Genomic DNA, 18,021 nt, shown 5'->3' with positions numbered 1-18,021 from the left:
ATAGGCTACCTGAGGCACAAATTCTGCACTTTTATTCCAGCCTTCACTTTCCAGCTGTAAGATACTGTGTGGTAGCAAGTGGCCCTTGATGTGGTTGAACTCCTATGGGTGTATACAAATCCCAGTAAAACTGCCATGGATGGTGAGCACTTTGATTGGCCCAGGTAAACTATGCCTTTGAGTTACTGCTTACAAGGTGCATTGCATTCATCTCCTTTTAATTGCTTTACAATTAGTAGACCCATTCTTTACTTTGAAGTTACCACTAATGTCCAACTCGGGAAGCACCGAACTCTGCCGTCTTCTCTGTTCTCCTCTCCTCTCCTCCCCTCCCCTTCCATCCCCTCCTCCTTTCCTCTCTTCCTAAGTCTCTCTTCATTTACTACTCACTACTCCATCTTCCCACCTATAAATGATGATCCTATCTCTTCTAAGGGCACACTAAACCAGAACACCAAATTGTGCAACTGGAAAATTAGGAGGCTTAGACTTTTGTTCAAACCTTTATTGACTGGATGATGACCTTGAATAAACCATCTCAACTCTCTTGGTCTCTTTCTTTCTATTGAATGTAGAAGAAATGGAGGCAGCCACTCCATGATGGCCCTACAGGCTCTGGAAATTGTGCAAGTACTAAGTGCAGATGGAGGATCTCAGATAGGGCCTCCCTTCCCTTCCTACATTCCTCTTTCTCTCCTCACCCCCTTGCTAGGCAAGCACACTGCTACCGAGTCACATACCTAACTTGGCATGTATCTTAATTTCTTTAATTCCCACCAGATGAGGTTAATGGTAGGAATGAACAGATGCCTGGATGACCGATACTGAGATTGTTGAGGAATTTTGGGGCAACATCCCCAAACCCAATATGATAAGATGAAGAGTTTTATTCAATGGAGAATTTGTTTAGTGAGTATCCACTATGTGCTCCAGCACCCTGTAAAAGTCTGGGGAATGGTGGGAAGTCAGTGTGAGCTCAGTGTGAGCTCTGCAGCCTCAGAGATGTGTGAACATTACACAAGTACATCTCCAAGTCTGTACTGCAGCCAAGGCCCAAGAGTGGCTTCCTGGTTTTGATGGCTGTAGACAGTCACATGGAGAGCAGCAGAGGAGCAGATCTTGCTTAGTACTGATTACATATGGGATCAGGGAGACCCATGCCCAGGGAAAGGTGGGTTCCACAGGGTAGAGGCTCCACTGAACAACAGTTTCACACATGATTACTCAGAGTCATGGATCTGTGTATCAGAGAGACCACAGGCTTCTGATATGAACATTGGGAGGCCGCGTAGCAAGTTCTGGGGTGTATCAGGCCTGTAGAGGAGGCCCCTCTGCTTCCCCAGCCTGACTGGTGTATCAGAGATGAACCACAGTGGTATATCCATGACTTCTTCTAGGTCAGCTGTCCTGGGTTCTATGTGAGGGAATATGGAACAAAAGTTTGAAAAATGGAGTCAATGATAGCATGCTCACACTTGCCACACTCTTACTGTCTGGAAAGACTCTGAAGGGGCATCACGAGAAGCAGGCTGGGGTGGTGGGTGGCTTGAGGTGGCTTATTTCACTGGTTGGTGTTGGAGTTACATGCACGAAGGGGCTGTTCACATGTTGACCCTAGTCTGTGCAGTGTACCCTGTATGCAGTTTGATAGATTCTCTTCCTGTGGGGACTCATGGAATCCATCTTCATATAGTCCCAGGGGAAGGGACACCTATGACTGGGAACCTAGTGGGTGCATGATACACTCAGAGTGTTCATGATGCGACTGATCTTACAGGCTAATATGCCAGCATTTGTGTGTCAGCTGCAGATGAAGAGATTAAGTCTTGGCTTGGCTAGCAATGGTTCCAACGGAACACTTCTCAACTCATATCTATGTCTTACCCCTGTTGCCAAGCAGCAGAATGACCCTCAGACCCCTGAACCATTCTCCACACTTGCACAGCTAATACTTCCACTACCCATTTTGAGTTCTAGTCCTTCCTCTCCTGAGTCCATTCCTGGGGCTCACCCTGCTACCTGCTTTATGGAAAATGTGGTTCCAGGTTAGGTCACTCCATGTACCTGTGTCATGCTCTGCCACCACACCCGTGTTCATAGTGACATGGGTACCTCATGTGGGAGAAGTACAAGACTGTTATCCATCTCAGCTCTCGGCAATGGCAGGACAGTCTTCTTTATCTTCATCCTAAATGGAGGCTGAGAAAGAATCCATACCAAGGTGGTGAGTAGCAGGCCCCACTCCAAATGTGATGAGCAGTGTTCATGCCTCTCAGAACCCGGCATCTCCCTCATATAGCAATTGGGTGGAGCCCCTGCTCAGTGCAGGTACCCTTGGGGACAGGATTTGAGATACATTCTAGTTCTTCAATCTGACTAGGGCCTAGACTGGAACGCAGCAGGCTTTGAAGGTTTCCAAGAGTTCAGGCCCCGGGGCTGTCTTACCTTTAGAATTTTCCTACTGGGAATTCCATGGCCTCTGGGATAAACGTCAGAGAATACTGCCTGGCAGCAGAGCAGACACTGAATTACAAGGCTCAATGTGCTTAATTAATTACCAATATAGTCGTACAATTTCAGACAAAATCACGCTGCTGCTCAATGTCGGATACAAAGGACTTAGGCTCCGCTTTCCTTTCCAGAGCTCTCGTTTGGGGGACAAAGTGGAGCAGGAGAGGTAGGTCAGTGGGGCAGTATTTTGGGAGTGCCGTTGGGAACGCTTTTTTTCCTTGTTTCTTTTTTCTCACTTTAATGGTAGAAGGCCATCAGCGTGCTCTAAGATTAGTGGTTCCTGAGCCCATTCAAAGAACAGAGAAAAAGCCCAAATGCAAACCGTGTCCACATTAAACTCTGAGAACAACTGGGGTCTGTTTAGTTCATTAGGTACCAGGACCTGGGTCAGTGGTTCTGATCAAGGTGGCGTGAAGAATGGAGACAAGATCTCTGCAGACCAGACCAGTCACTAGTCATCAAGGAAAACCAGGCCAGAGCATCAGTCTCTGTGAGAGAGGCAGAGCAGGGTCTGAACATCTCCAGAGAGTGGTGGAGACTGTGGCAGAGTGGGCACACATGTGAGTGAGACCAGGGGAGCCTGCTCTAGAGGGAATGGGTGAGGCTTGGAGGTCCTGAACCATGGTTTTAAACCATGCTTTCTGAAGAATACCCCAGGTCTGGGCTTTCTTCTCTCCTTTCTCTGGCCTGTTTGTTCCCTTAATAACTAATAGCTCTAAGGAGAATTTTATGAAAGAGGCTTGCCATTGTGACATTGAGAAGTAGACTTTCTGTACCGCTGTATGTTTAATTCACAGACATGGAATTTCTTATTAAGTGACAGAATAGGAATAACCATTCTTGTGTCCCACTGTGATCAACATTTTGAGCCAGGACACAAGGCAAGCATACCAGGAGAAGGAGCAGAACACTTCTCCAGGGCCTCAAGGCTCTGGCTGGAAGAGCATTTACTGAGTTAGGAGTAAGGCTGCAAGATGATGCATGGCTTCCCCAGCTAGAGCTGGAGTCCTGAGTTCCTGCATTTCCTATCAGGTAGTAAGGCCGGGGCCTGATACCAACCCCGGGATGAATCTCTTTTCTGATGCACTCTGACACCTTTGGAGCTGCTGTGCCACTTTGGCTGAACCTCCCCAAGCAAGATGACAGCTCCCCCAAGCAGTGAGTCACTGTGAGAAGACCTGACCCCCACTGCCTCTCATCCCCATGGAATCTGGGGCTGAAGATACAGGACGCTGGCCTGGCTCTCTACCGTGTGCATACAGGACCCTAATTAGTACTTGTAGTGCAGACTACATGACCACTTTGTAGATGATACAGAATGTTCTAGGGCAGTGTGTGTGTGTGTGTGTGTGTGTGTGTGTGTGTGTGTGTGTGTATTTTGTGCTTCCTATGAAATTATTTCCCCTTTATGAACAATTCTCCTACCTAGGGATGGAAACCGGAGAGCAAGAAGCAGATAAGGCTTCTCCCTGAACTTGAGTGGTTCCCTCTGCCTCTGACTCACAGTGTGTGCTCTCCTCGGTGGAGGAGTGGCCCTTGCTGACCTCTGGGGCTACATCTTATCTTTAGTGACCCCAGCACTCATGCTCCTTCTTGAATTAGTCTGGACAATTCCTGGGACACGGTCCCCTAAAATGTGATGTTTTCAGGGAGAAAATTGAATTTTATCACTGTGCCCAGCACATGGCTACATCCGCCCCCGAGGCCGTAAGGTCCAGACCACTGTATGTCTCAGGTGACCCATTTAGATGAAGAGTCGCTCAGTAAGGCAAATGCAGGGTAGCAGCAGACCAAGAGAGGGAATAGGAAATACACAGCTCAGGCTTGGCCCTCAGGGGTGATATCAGAGAGCCAGAGCACACTGGGAAATAGCAAGTTGCAACCCTGGGGGGAAGGTGAGATGTGTGCTGGGCCCAGTGTTGGTTGCTGGCTTCATGGAGGTGTGTGCTGACTCCCTGGAATCCCTATACTGGACTCATGGTGGGATGTGTGTTAATGCCATAGTGGGGTGTTTGCTGACTTCACAGTGGAATAGCTACTGCACCATGGAAGGATGTGTGCTGACATTATGGTAGGATGGGTCCTGGCTCCAAAGTGGAGTATATCCTGGCTCCATAGTAGAGTGGGTCTTTGCTCTGTAGTAGGGCATGTCCTGGCTCCATAGTGGGGTGTGTCCCGGCTCCATAGTGAGGTGTGTCCTGGCTCCAAGGTGGGTTGTGTCCTATTATTCTGACTTCACCTTGATGTTTGTGCTGGCTTCATGGCCTTCATGGCCTCCCTTCTTCCTGCAAGAGGAGGCCTAGATTTGTAGTGTGTCCCCTCCGTTGGTTAAGTTTGGAGGACCCTTGGCCTGGAAAGGAGGACTGATGAACCTGTAGGCCCAGGAATGTTTTCTAGGGTATCAGAGGATAAATTATCATGTCCCTCACTGGAGGACCGTTTTGTTCATATAGTGTATCTTGTAATTTATGCTCTGTCAGCCAACCAAGAGTTCTTCACAGCACAGGGTAGCTTGGCTAGGAAGTTTCATCTTCGTTGCTTTTTGTGGTTCAAGCATTGACCCATGGCTGTGATGTCATCCTAAATGTTGCCTGGAAATGGAATTTTCCAAAATCTCAACACATTTCCCTATTGCCTTAAATAATCATCTCAGAAAGGAAACTTAACCCTAATTTCAGATTGATTCTCGATCAACATCAGCTGTTAGGACATTAAAATCCCCATGTGATTCTCAATGAGGAATTAACAAGCTCTCCATGCTTGGAAAGTTATGGACTTATTTTATATGGTGCCAGGGATCAAACACAGCGCTTATTGCCTGTTAGACAATCTCCTTACCCAGGAGCTGCATCCCCAGGCCTGGGACGTTACCTAGAGGAAGCACTGAGAAGCATGTTTGGAGTGAACTTCTTCACATACTTACCAGGGTCATTACAAAAGGGTTGCACCAGTGTATCTTTTCCATTTAAGCTCACCAGAATCTTCAGGTTCCTGCTGCAGACCCTTGTGCTGGAACGGAGGATGAAGCACTAATAGACCCGGGATACTTTCCAGGGAATCAGAAGTTGACAGCCCCTGCTGTCCTGGTGCCGCACGTATGAATGACGTGGCTTGCAGATAGATGCCTCCATCAGCATTTTGTCACTGTCCCCTCTCAGATGATGGCTAATTTCTTTCCTTACAGGCTCACACCTATATACTGCCCCTGCCCCAGGTCCTACCTAAGGCAGAAGGTATAGGTGATTGTTTAACCTGCTAAATATTATTACTCATGTCTTCTGCCTTGTACCTGGGCTCACCCACCACCACATTAGCCTGCTCCTTGGAGCTCAGTCCTGTTGAATGGAGACCCTATTTCATCTTTAGCTGTGGGTCTGGTTCTTTTTTCTTCTTCTTCTTCTTGCATGTTACAGTAAAGTGACAGCTCATTTAATCCCATTGTCCCCAGCCTCTCCTGTTGTGTGGGTTATTATGGTGTCCACTCCTTGACCAGTTTCATTGTCCCTGCCACAGACCTATCCCAAGGCCAGTTTTTCATTTGGGTCCTCCTAAACCAATCTTCTCCTCCCCTGAGGTCTCCTGGGGTCTCTGTCAAATGTGCTGGCTTTCTGTACCTCCTTCAGATGAAGGTGGCATCAAATGTCACCGGCTTCCACTGGCCCACTTCCTGCCTGTCTACCCTCTTCTTCCTTTCTCTCCTGTCACAAAGGAAGAGGGATGCAGCAGTAGCCTCGTGTGCTTAGGTAAGGGGTTCATTTGGGGCCGGGGTACAGATTCCTATGCCATGAAATGAGAGGCTGTTTAGTTCCCAAGGCTGGTGTGTAGTATCACTGAAACTGGATGGTATATCTATAGTGTGTGTGTGTGTGTGTGTGTGTGTGTGTGTGTGTGTGTGTGTGTGCATGTGTGTGTGTTTATCTGTCTTCTGTGTGTGTCTGTGTGTTGTGTATGTGTATATAAGTGTGTGCATTTGTGTGTATGAGTGTATGTATGTATGTATGTTTGTGTATGTAAAAGTTTGTGGTGTGTGTGTGTGTGTGTGTGTGTAAGAGAGAGAGAGAGAGAGAGAGAGAGAGAGAGAGAGAGAGAGAGAGAGAGATCTTTGCTTTGTAGTCTTGACCTGATCCTTTCAACTCCTAATCTTGCTGTCAGTTGGTTATGTTCCTTTGACAGACCAATCCCCAGGGACTTGATTAAGCTCCAGTGTAGCAGCCCTCTGATACTGTAGCTAAGAACTACACAGAACTACACATGGCCACACTGAGCAGAGCTGGTGACCCACCCTCCTTGATGCATCTTGGCCTCCATTTCACTTGGGGCTTTCTGGAGCAAAGCTGAGATTCCTGGAAGGAAGGTCTCTCTCTCTCTCTCTCTCTCTCTCTCTCTCTCTCTCTCTCTCTCTCTCTCTCCCCTCTCCCTCTCAGGACACCTTCCTCAGCTCCTTCTAGGTCCCAGCTTCCCACCTGCCAGCACCTCTGGATACCAGTCCTATGGCCAGGCAAGCCAGTTCTTTATAAACAGACCTCTAATGTTTGCTTCTGTAGAGAATACCGAGACTTTACAACTTTCTTTTCGAGTAATTAGAATTACACCATTTTTTTAAAACATTTATTTTATTATCAGCCACAGATTCCCCTGTCCTCCTCCTCCAGCCCCCCTCCCCGCACCCTCCCTCAGCCCACCCCCCATTCCCATCTCCTCCAGGGCAAGGACTCCCCTGGGGATTCAGCTCAGCCTGGTAGATTCAACTGAGGCAGGTACAGTCCCCTCCTCCCTTCGCCCAGCCTGAGCAAAGTGTCCCTGCACAGGCCCCAGGTTCCAAACAGCCAGCTCATGCACTAAGGACTGGTCCTGGTCCCATTGCCTGGGGGCCTCCGAAACTGTTCAAGTTAAACTGTCTCGCACTGTTGGTGGGAATGCAAGCTTATACAGCTTCTTTGGAAATCAGTATGGCGCTTTCTTAGAAAATTGGGAATCAGCTGGGTGGTGGTGGCACACGCCTTTAATCCCAGCACTTGGGAGGCAGAGCCAGGCATATCTCTGTGAGTTCGAGGCCAGCCTGGGCTACCAAGTGAGTTCCAGGAAAGGTGCAAAGCTACACAGAGAAACCCTGTCTCAAAAAACAAAAACAAAACAAAACAAAAAAAAAAAAAGAAAATTGGGAATCGATCTCTCCCAAGACCCAAGACCCAGCTATATCACTCTTGGGCATATTCCCAAAGAATGCTCAATCATACCACAAGGACACATGCTCAGCTATGTTCATAACAGCATTATTTGTAATAGCCAGAGCCTGGAAAAAACCTAGATGCCCTTCAGCTGAAGAATGAATAAATAAAATGTGGTACATATACACAATGGAGTACTACTCAGCAGAGAAAAACAATGACATCATGAAGTTTGCAGGCAAATGGATGGATCTAGAAAAAATCATCCTGAGTGAGGTAACCCAGACTTAGAAAGACAAACATGGTAGGTACTCACTCACAGGAGGATACTAGATGTAAAACAAAGGATGACTAGATTGCTACTCACAACTCCAGGGAGGCTACCTAGAAAACAGGACCCTAAGAAAGACACAGGGATTGCCTAATGACAGAGAAATGGATGAGATCTACATGACTTTATAACTTTCAATGGCGTCCTCAGGACAGAGTCCTAGTCCTGAATAAGCCCAAGAGCATTAGGGTATGTTCCCACTGTGTGATATAGCAATGGTTCTTCTCTCCACACTTGCCTGTTGTCACGGCTCCTGTACAGCAGTAGTTTTCTTAATGGATGATAGGATTGTCTCCTCCACAGTGCCTTTCTGAGCCCACACTTTGACATGGATCCCAGAAGACCATCTGGCCACAATGGACACTCAACTGATATCTGCAAATCAGAAGGGTTTGCTTTGTGCAGCCAACCTCCACCCTGCATTTCTTCACTTTTGTTTTCCCAGACGGCTGTTCCTAGATTGAGTCTCACCTACAGAAGATGCCCTTGCCTTCTGTGTGCATGTCCCTGTACCCCCATCTTAGGGATCCTGGACCCCCCATCTGCATACAGTAATAGACAATCCATTGTTAAAAGAAAGTGATGGAAAATGAATGCCTGTTTCTCCCACAAACCCTCTATTTTCAGATCTTAGTACTCAGTAACTCTATGCTTATTAAGTTTGTCTCATAACAGTATTTGAATATGATTAGAGGTGCCAGGCTGCCTTCTCTAGGACCTCTGAGGAAGCTCACAGTTAGAGGTGAGTGAAGGGCAAATATCACTTCTCCCCTCTCTCACTAGCCTGCCACCCTCATGAATCCCTGCTTTCAACAAGATCCACACCCGCAGCACCCTCCTCCTGTCTTTGTCCTGGGGGGGGGGGTGTCAGAAAGACATAGGCAACAAGGAAGGGGAGACATGAGGTGGGCTGCAGGAAGAAACCCTGGGTAGGAGAAGGCATCAAAGATGGAGGTATTCACCTGGGGTACAGCCTCTACCCATCTTACAGGACCCCAAACCCAGCACACACAAGGAATCTCGTTCTCTGAGGGGCCTCCACATCTCTCTTGCCCAGCTAGGTCTGTCTGTCTTGTGTGCCATCTCTGCAGAAGCTGTTTTCTCCCTTCCAGAACCTCACTTGTAATGCAGCTTGCAATGATCTCAGCATAGAGTATAAGATGTGACTGTGTCTAACTCCAAGGAGACGTCTTTTTACAGAGGTTCAGACTGAGAACATGGTTAGAACGAGGAACTGACTTTGAGAAATTGTGATTTCAATATGAAATGCTCCTCAGGCTCCCATGTTTGACAGGGTCTCTTCTCTGACAGTTATCAGTGGCTATTCCTGATTCCGCCCTCCACACCACCTACGAATGTAGTCACTGTGTTTTGAGCAGCTCGGCTGCGCTCTATTTCCTTATAGAATAAAAATCGTCTTCAGGTTTTTTAATAGTTCTTCTAGCCCTTTCTCTTGAAGCCACAATACGTACCTTGAGAATCTGGGGACCATTGGCGGATTCCCTCAGCCTTTTTCTTCTGCCGTTCTTCTGCAACACTGTTTTACCCAGTGGAAGGAATTTGGATTTTGGGAGTCAGTCTGGAGCTGAGCTGCTGTCAAGATGCCTGAGGTTAGGCAGGTCTGTTGAAGTTTCTGAGGTTACCAGCCACTGTTTTTAAGCTTATACAATAGGAATAAAATTCCCATCTCCTAAGATTGTTCTGAAAATGAATGAAGGAAACAATGTGATTCTGTAAGTGAGCACTCAACGTGTATCTGGGACCCATAAAACCTTGTGATCTGGGACGGGGTCAGCAAATGACATTGGTGCTCTCATCTGTTTGTCCTTCTGTGGGCCATCTAATTGATCATCACCTCAAATACTTCACTCGAGCTTGAAGATGGTACGTTGAGTTCCAGGTGTGATGGATTTGGAATCAGCTACAGGCAGCCGGCATACACTGCCATGAGGGGATTTCTTGCTTGGATTGTTTGAAGCTGGAAGACCCACCCTAAATGTGGGTAGCATTTTCTGGTGGGGGCGCAGAGAAAAGGGCATAGAAGAGCAGCTTTGCTTTCTGCCTGCTCGCCCTCACTCTCGATGGCAAGTTCCTCTCTTCTGTGGCTGCCACTGGTGTATCCTTTCTCTGACGAGAACCAGCTTCTTCAGGGTTCTAATGTAGACTGAAGAGCAGAAGCTCTCTAGGAATCTTCCAGCCCTTTGGTGCCAGAGTGGAACTGCCAAGACATCAGCCTCATGGATCACATGGACCACTTGGACTACCACATTATTCTTGGCCTCTCCAGTGTGGGAAAGCCATTGTTGGGATACCCACACTGTATTGTGTAAGCCAGTCTAATAAATACACATTTAATATGTATTCATTCAATCAGTTCTGTTCTCCAGAGAACCCTGAGTAATACAGGAGGCTAGTAAAAGCAGTGGTTATATTTCATGTTTTTCCTGAAGTTTTTAGGTTGGTAGTCACATACAAATGTCTGAAGCATACTTCCATGACTCTATGTGCACTATATTGCTGGCCCTTGAATTTTTGTTCGACTAAGAACTTCAGGTTTGTGTTTTAAGGACTGAGATGCACTAAGCTTCCTGAGCACAGTTGTGGCAAGTGGTCTATAAAGTGCAAGCGTGGGTTTTGACTTTCCTTCCAACTAAATTACAGGCACGTCCTTAGGTACAGCCTATGGATGTCACCAGGTCTCAGTTCATCATTGGTTCTACCATGCCTCTCCCAACTCCGTGTATTATCTGCAGTTTGGTTGGCTATATTTTAAAAATCCATACTGGAGCCAGGCATGGTAGTACTTGCCTTTAATCCCAACACTTGGTAGGCAGAGGTAGGTAGATCTCTGAGTTCAAGGCTAGGCTGGTCTACAGAGTAAGTTCCAGGACAGCCAGGGCTATAACATGGAGAAACCCTTTTTGGAAAAGCAAAAATAAAATAAAATAAAATAAAATAAATAAATTAAAAAAATTATACTGATCTGGCTACATCTCTTGTCTTTATCAATTACCTGGTTGGATCAGCATTTGTGGACTCATAATGAGCACTCCATGACTCTAACACACGGTTGGTGGATAAGCTTTCTTCAGTCAAGAACATAGCCTCAAAATCATTGACGTGGAAGATGAACCAGTGAGAAGTCTGACATATACCACCCTCCCCACCATGGTTCTTACATTTGTGCCCTTTACAACTATTGTTCATCCATCTTGGGATGCACCAAATAGCATCTTGACTATTGTATCCTGTGTTGAGGTCATGCACAAGCCTCCCTAGAGCATAGGCATGCAAATGCAAATGTGTTCTAGGTTGATCCTTGGATCCTGCATAGTGAGCACCACTATATGCTTCATAGATGGAGAAACTGAGCCTTAGAGAAGTTCAGAGACTCCCAGATCACAGACTAGACATGGGGAAAGCTAGATTTGAACCCAAGAAACCTAGCTTGAGACCCTGTATATCTACTGCTGCTTACTCATGAGCTGATATCAAGTATCAGCAGGTTTATAGTGTGTTTTAAATAATTATCGACTTTATAGAGTTATTTTTGGAAAATGCAGACTAAGAGATGGATAATAGCTTTGGTTGATGGTTTGAGAATGTTCTTGCTGAGAAAATGATTAGAGATTAATATTACTTTATTCCTCTAAAGTTTCCCCTTGGGTTTTCTCTCATGCACTTTCAGTGTGCATGTTTACATATAGTATTATTTCCAGTCACAACATATTCTAATTTCAAGTTAAAGAGCAAGAATTTTTTAAAAACTGGGAAAATTATTTCCCACTTTCCTAGTATCTTTGTGGGCTTAGCCCTGTGCCCATATTTCATAACAGCCCACAGGTCAGAAAACACTGATTGAATCACAGGTCATATCCTTGACCGAGTCGTAGGTAGTGAGCGTGGAGCCTGAGGACAGTGACCTTGAGTCACACTGTAGCATCTTCAGTAGCAATTGTCATTTAAAGATTCAACAATGATTCTGTCTCACTGAACAGTGACAATCAGAAGAATAAAAGGACTTTTCCTGGTAATTATTGGGTCAATATCATGCTTTGCTGGTTAGACAAGTCTTTTCTCTAGTATTATTCAACATAGGCTTAACTCTCCTATTTTATAGTCCAGCTTTTACTTGAAAATCTTCAAAACAGGTCTCGTAAGAACATGACCACATTCATTAGAAAATGCCACTGTCTGTGGTCATGTCTCCACTGCCCAGATCTTGATCACTCACATTTTGATTCTGTTGAATTGGATCCTGCTTTGTGCCATGTGTTGTATGAATTTTAAACCCTGATTTTTATCAGAGAGAGAATGTCAAGTACTCTCAGCCACTAATGAGCTGGCATTTTCTTGAAATTCCTCAAATAGTTATAATTACCCAAACATAGCGAGACATCTGGCACACGGGAAATGGTCCTCCAAATAGACCAGTGAGAAAGGCCCAGTGAACTGGGAAACCATTAGAAGGAGGAAACAGCCATTAACCCAACAGTATGGCCCACAGCATTCTGCGAGGTCCTGAGGACACTTTGCTTCTGCCTCCATCCTTGTATTTTTTTTAGTCATTGTCCTTCATTTTCAGAGATGCTGCTGCCACTGCTGACATTGTCATTTCCTGGGCCAAGATGTCCATTTGCGTGTGCTTAGAGTGCATCTCTGCTGTGCCTGATGCATGGCGAGGCTGGCAGGTAGCTCAGATTGCAAGCCATGCCACCCAGTCCTCAGATATTCTGGGAAGGCGTCCTGCAAAGAAAGCCACGTGAGCATTCACCCAATGTCACCCAGAGGCAGTGGAAATAAGAATATAGGAACATTTATTTTTCTTTTATGAGATCTCAAAATACTTGACCTTGTCCTTGAGTTGATCAAAGCAAGCAAATGTTGTCTCACCGCCTTTAAAGTCAACTGAAATATCTCCAGCCAGTTTAGAATGCAGACATTAGAGTGTGGGCTCAGGCACACATCCTAAGCCTAGCCTCAGGAAGGGCACAGACCCTGCTACAGATAGCTTACATCTTTTGAGTTCAGTACCCGGACCCATGAAAAGAGATGCTGAGGTTTCACAGATAAAGTCTGAAGGCAACTTACCCACCAGAGAATAGGGTCCAACTTATGCTGGCTGGTGGGCAGGAAGTCATAGGAGTAGAATCCTTCAGGAAATTAATGAAATGGAAATAGACAGTGGGAAGATGTACACTGATATTTCATAGCCAGTTTGAATTCCCTAATCCAAAACTGACTCATAGAATTACAGGAGAAAGTACATGGACTTGCCATAGGGTACCCAGAGCCACACCCACTTAGTGCACAAAAGCCCTTAATGGTAAGTAGTTGACCAGAGAACAATGGGACTCCTAGGTATCAGAACAGAAGCAGGACAGAGTATGAAAAGTGGGCTACCCCAGGTATACATGGAGGTAAGGAGTCAGCCTGACCATAGAGAGGGATTCTGGGCTTCAAAGCAAGAAGAACAGGCCATCCTGGACATATGAGAAGGTAAGGAGCCTGCCTGGACATGGAGAGGGGCCCTGAGCTCAGCCAATGCTAGCATGTGCCTGAGAAGAGAAGAATGCCAATCACACGTGGCCTAGGATGTTACAATTCCATGCCTAGTTATCCAGAACCCACTCCCTAAAACATACACACACACACACACACACACACACACACACACACACACACACACGAACCTTGCATAGTTAGGCTTCATCTCAGTGTATTAGTGGTTTCTTTCAGTTTATCTGAGTATATTGTCAACAATATGGATTTGCAAGGTGAAAAGTAAAGCAGTAGCTGGCCCTCCTGTAGTAACATGTGTTCTCCAGCTCCAGGCTCTGTGTGCTATGTGCAGCAAGCTCAGCCCCAGCCTAGAGCATGGACTTATCTGTAGAGGCTGCTGTACACACACACACACACACACACGCACACACACACGCACACGCACACGCACACGCACACGGATCTTCAAACAGTGAAGGAGGAAACTTAAACTGCCATGGGGTAGTTTTCTGGCAACCAGCGGCTAAGCACGTGCAAAATTCAAGTTGTTTCAAAGATCACCTCTTTGACACCTTTGACAAATATAGACAGAAACTCACCACATTCAGAATACAGAGGAGTCATCGTGTAAAAAGGGCCAGGTGAAAACAGAAAACACAGATTCCAGAGCGATCAAAAGCAGCATCATTGGGTGAGAAGGGAAGTAAGGCACACATTTGAAAGGTGTCAGGATTCTGGGCACATCCCCAGATGACATCTCACCGAGGCAAAGCGAAATGAAACCTGAGCACATCAAAGCAGGCTCTCCCAGCAGCCAGGCAGCAGAATGTGGGCTGGGGCTGTGCGTGGCCCTGGGCAGCGATCCTCTCAGGGATGACACTGAAATTGTTTCTTCTGCACCTGTCACAATTGTCATCTCACCTTTTTCTTTATCAAAGAGGAAAGAGTCTCTGCAGGTGGTTGAGCCAAGCGGAATGGATGGAGCCCAGTCAGAGCGATTCCGATGTGCATTTCTGCGTGTAGCTATCTAGTGACGGCTTCAATCCTGTCGTGAAGAAACCAAGGGAGACAGGAGCAGAACTTTCCACCAGTGAAGCGCTGCAGTGGGGGCTGAGTCTGGCTGAGGCCCTTCTCCACACTCTGTCTGCAGCTACTCTGGGCAGCAGTGTCCACACCCTGGTTTCCTTGCAAGGAAACACTTGAAATACATGCATTTTATTCTATTCTCTCTCTCTTTCCCCCTTCCTCCTTCCCTCCATCTCCCTTCCCCCCCTCTCTCTCTGTGTATGTGTGTGTATACATACACATATAAACCACAGCGCATAAGTGGTAGTCAGATTACAACTTCCATGAACTGAGCCATCTTTCCAGACCTTGTAAGATTTTTCTTTTTTCTTTTTTTTCACTTTAGTTCAGTTTAGGACTTGCACCAACACTGTGTATGTGTGTACAGTGCAGATACAAAGAGAGCCCTCACTGCTGAAAGAGGTGTAGACACCATGTGTATATGAGGCTCGGAGGTATGCACACAGCCTGTGAAGAAACAGACTGGGGGCCAGGGAAGGGGACCAGGAAAAGCTGTCAATCTGTCTCAAAGGGGGAGCATATGGAGCATATGTGTGCTAAAGGAGTTAGCTGGACAAATATGTATGCATATGTATGCACATGCTCGTGTGTGTGTGTGTGTGTGTGTGTGTGTGTGTGTGTGTATGTATGTATGAGTGTGTGTTTGTGCATGAATGAGATTCAGGAGCACAATAAATTTCAGACTCTAGGATGGTATACTATATATGCAAGAAGTTGTGACAACCAGCATGGGGCAGTAGTTTGGGTCTAGCCTTGGGGTGATAGGGAGTTCTTCAAAGATGGTTTATGAACTGGACCTGGTGGTACTGACTTGTAACCCCAGCTACTTGGGAAGCTGTGGTGGTTTGAATAATGATGGTCCCCATACACTCATATTTTAAGTGCTTGGCGCATAAAGAGTAGCACTATTAGACAGTGTGGCCTTGCTGGAGGAAGTGTGTCACTGAGGTTTCATATGCTCAAATTATGCCCAGTGTGGCACACAGTCTCCTGCTCCCTGGGATCAAGATGTAGAACTCTCAGCTACCTCTCAAGCACCATGTCTACCTGCACACTGCCATGTATCCCTCCATGATAATAATGGACTAAGCCTCTGAAACTGTAAGCCAGTACCAATTATGTTTTCACCCTAGACCAGGCCAGCAGACTGTCAAGTCTGGGCCACCCTTTGTTCCAGTTCAACTCTAAGCTTCATCCTTCTCACTGCTCATTGCCTTGCCTACATGAGGAGCTGCTCTTCCCCTTGGCTGCATAGACACATGACCTATCACTCCCCTTCTTTCCATTGCTAATCCCCCACTTCCAGCTAGATTTCCTTTAATGGCTACCCAGTCAGTCAGGACAGGCAAGGGTTCTACCACTGAGCCACATGCTCAGTGCCTGCCTTACTTTTTGAGACAAGGTTTCATTAAGTGGCCCCTCTGTCCTGTACAACCCAGAAAAGCCTTGAATTAGTGATCCTCCTGCCCCAGCATCTTACCTTCTGAAAGTTGTGAAGGACTGATGGCAGAATCCACAGAGCAAGAGATTTTATCTCTGTGTCCTTTGCCAAATTTTTGGGTGCTTTAGTTCAAGAAAGCAGGCAATATTCACTTTGTTGGTAAAACAAGGATTTGCCAAAAGTTCTATTTCAACAATCACTTCTTAAAGCTGCTTCCACGGGGGCATGGCTCCTGTCAAGGCATGATGGACCCTGTGCTGGATTCTTGAGTCTTGGCTGGACCCTCAGTACTGCTCATGCAGCCCATACCCACCATGGCCTTTGAGCTAATACCTTTGTGAATTCGTGGGTTACTTAACTTCCCTTACATTCATAGTTTCCACTTGAAAGTAAACCTAAGTAGAAAACCCAGCTCCATGTCTACACAAACAACAGGGAAGGGCTTAGTGTTGCCTGTTAGGAAAAGAAGTTTATGTAGGTTAGTTGTGCTGAACTCCAGAGGAAAAAACAGAGAACAAAACCCCTGCCTACCACCAAACAATGTATGGCTGGCCAGGAATAATGGTGATCTTCTTGGCTCAGCTGAATGAGCTCCAGCAGGATGGAAACAGTGATGCAAGGCTAGACCTCAGTGATAACACACCTCGAAGGAGCACTGCGGCCTTATTCACAGTTCTGTCCTGCAGTGGGTTGTGTGGGACTCTGGAACCTGAAGTCCTTCAGAGAAGGATCAGTGAGATCCCACCTTCCCTCCAGAGCCAAAGTCCAGGCCACTCAAGTAGTTTGGCCAGAAGCACTGCATAGCCCTTGAGCCACATACATGTGCCTAGGTGACTGCTGGTGATACTGCTGAGTTAATTCCAGCTCGGTTCTCTTTGTCTGTGCTCCTAACACAACAAGGAGGGCGGCCATGGTCTGAGCATCTCCCCCGGAGTCCACATGCTAGAAAACTTAAGACCCACATAGCAATGTTGACAAGTGGGAACCTTAGGAGGTAGCTAGGCCACATTGACTCTGCCCTTGACAGTGGCGGAATGCTGTCCTGACAAGCATGCGTCCCTGAGGGAAAGATGGGCTCGGCCCTCATCTTCCAGCTCTTCTGCTCTAAGGTCTCTGGACTCCCATCTTCCTTCGAAAGTTGATATACCAAGCAGGCACTGCACAGTGCTGACTTTGACCTTGACTGCAGGATCCCCAGCCGGGGCATTCTGATTAATGACTCAAAGGCAGGCAAGGGCTCCCCTTAAACCCACCCTCACCAGCCCCTGACCATACCTTACTTCTGCTGCTACTGCTACAGTGAAGACACTCTCTCCCTAGCCCTTTCCTTAGTGAAGAAATTGGCTGGATAATCTCCACCTGGTGTGGACAGGCGGGGGGGGGGGGGGGGGGGGGGGGGGGGGGGGGTTGAACGTGTGGACTGAAGTGGCAGGCTGCCCCAGAGGCTGCCTTTACCCCTTTGCTCCACACTGAGCAGAAATGGATAGCACGATGTTGTTTCCATGGATAATCGTGTGCCCGAGACTTTAAAAATTACTTTTTTGTCAGCTGCGGCACGTTTAAACACCCCACATATTTCAGGAGACAGTTAACTTCTGTGTTGTAAAGAAAGATTTAATAAAGACGTGCGTGTTGGGACTTGCTCGCCAGCACTTTTCTGTCTGTGGCTGGCAGCTTGAGGCGCAGGCCTTTGACTGCGCAGCCGGGGATTTTCTCTGCCGACTCGCTGTACACACACTTTTAACTCTTCACTGTTCCTTACTCTCTAGAGTCTCCCTCAAACAGCAGCACACAGCACAGTGCAGAGGCCTAAGCGATGTGCAAATATGTGGCATTGTCCCCAAATGCAAGTCCAGCGGAACCTGGTCTCCGTTGTTACCGTTCAGACACAGCTTATTCTAGATCTGATGTGGCAAGGAAGGGTAAGGCTGGAAATCTGTTGTGCGCCAGGCTCTGGGTCCTCGAAATGCACCATGGAAATA

The sequence above is a fragment of the Onychomys torridus genome, chromosome 3 (genome assembly GCF_903995425.1).
Source record: "Onychomys torridus chromosome 3, mOncTor1.1, whole genome shotgun sequence".
NCBI lineage: Eukaryota > Metazoa > Chordata > Mammalia > Rodentia > Cricetidae > Onychomys > Onychomys torridus.
The sequence above is the reverse complement of the archived record's forward strand: the minus strand, read 5'-3'. Positions refer to the sequence as shown.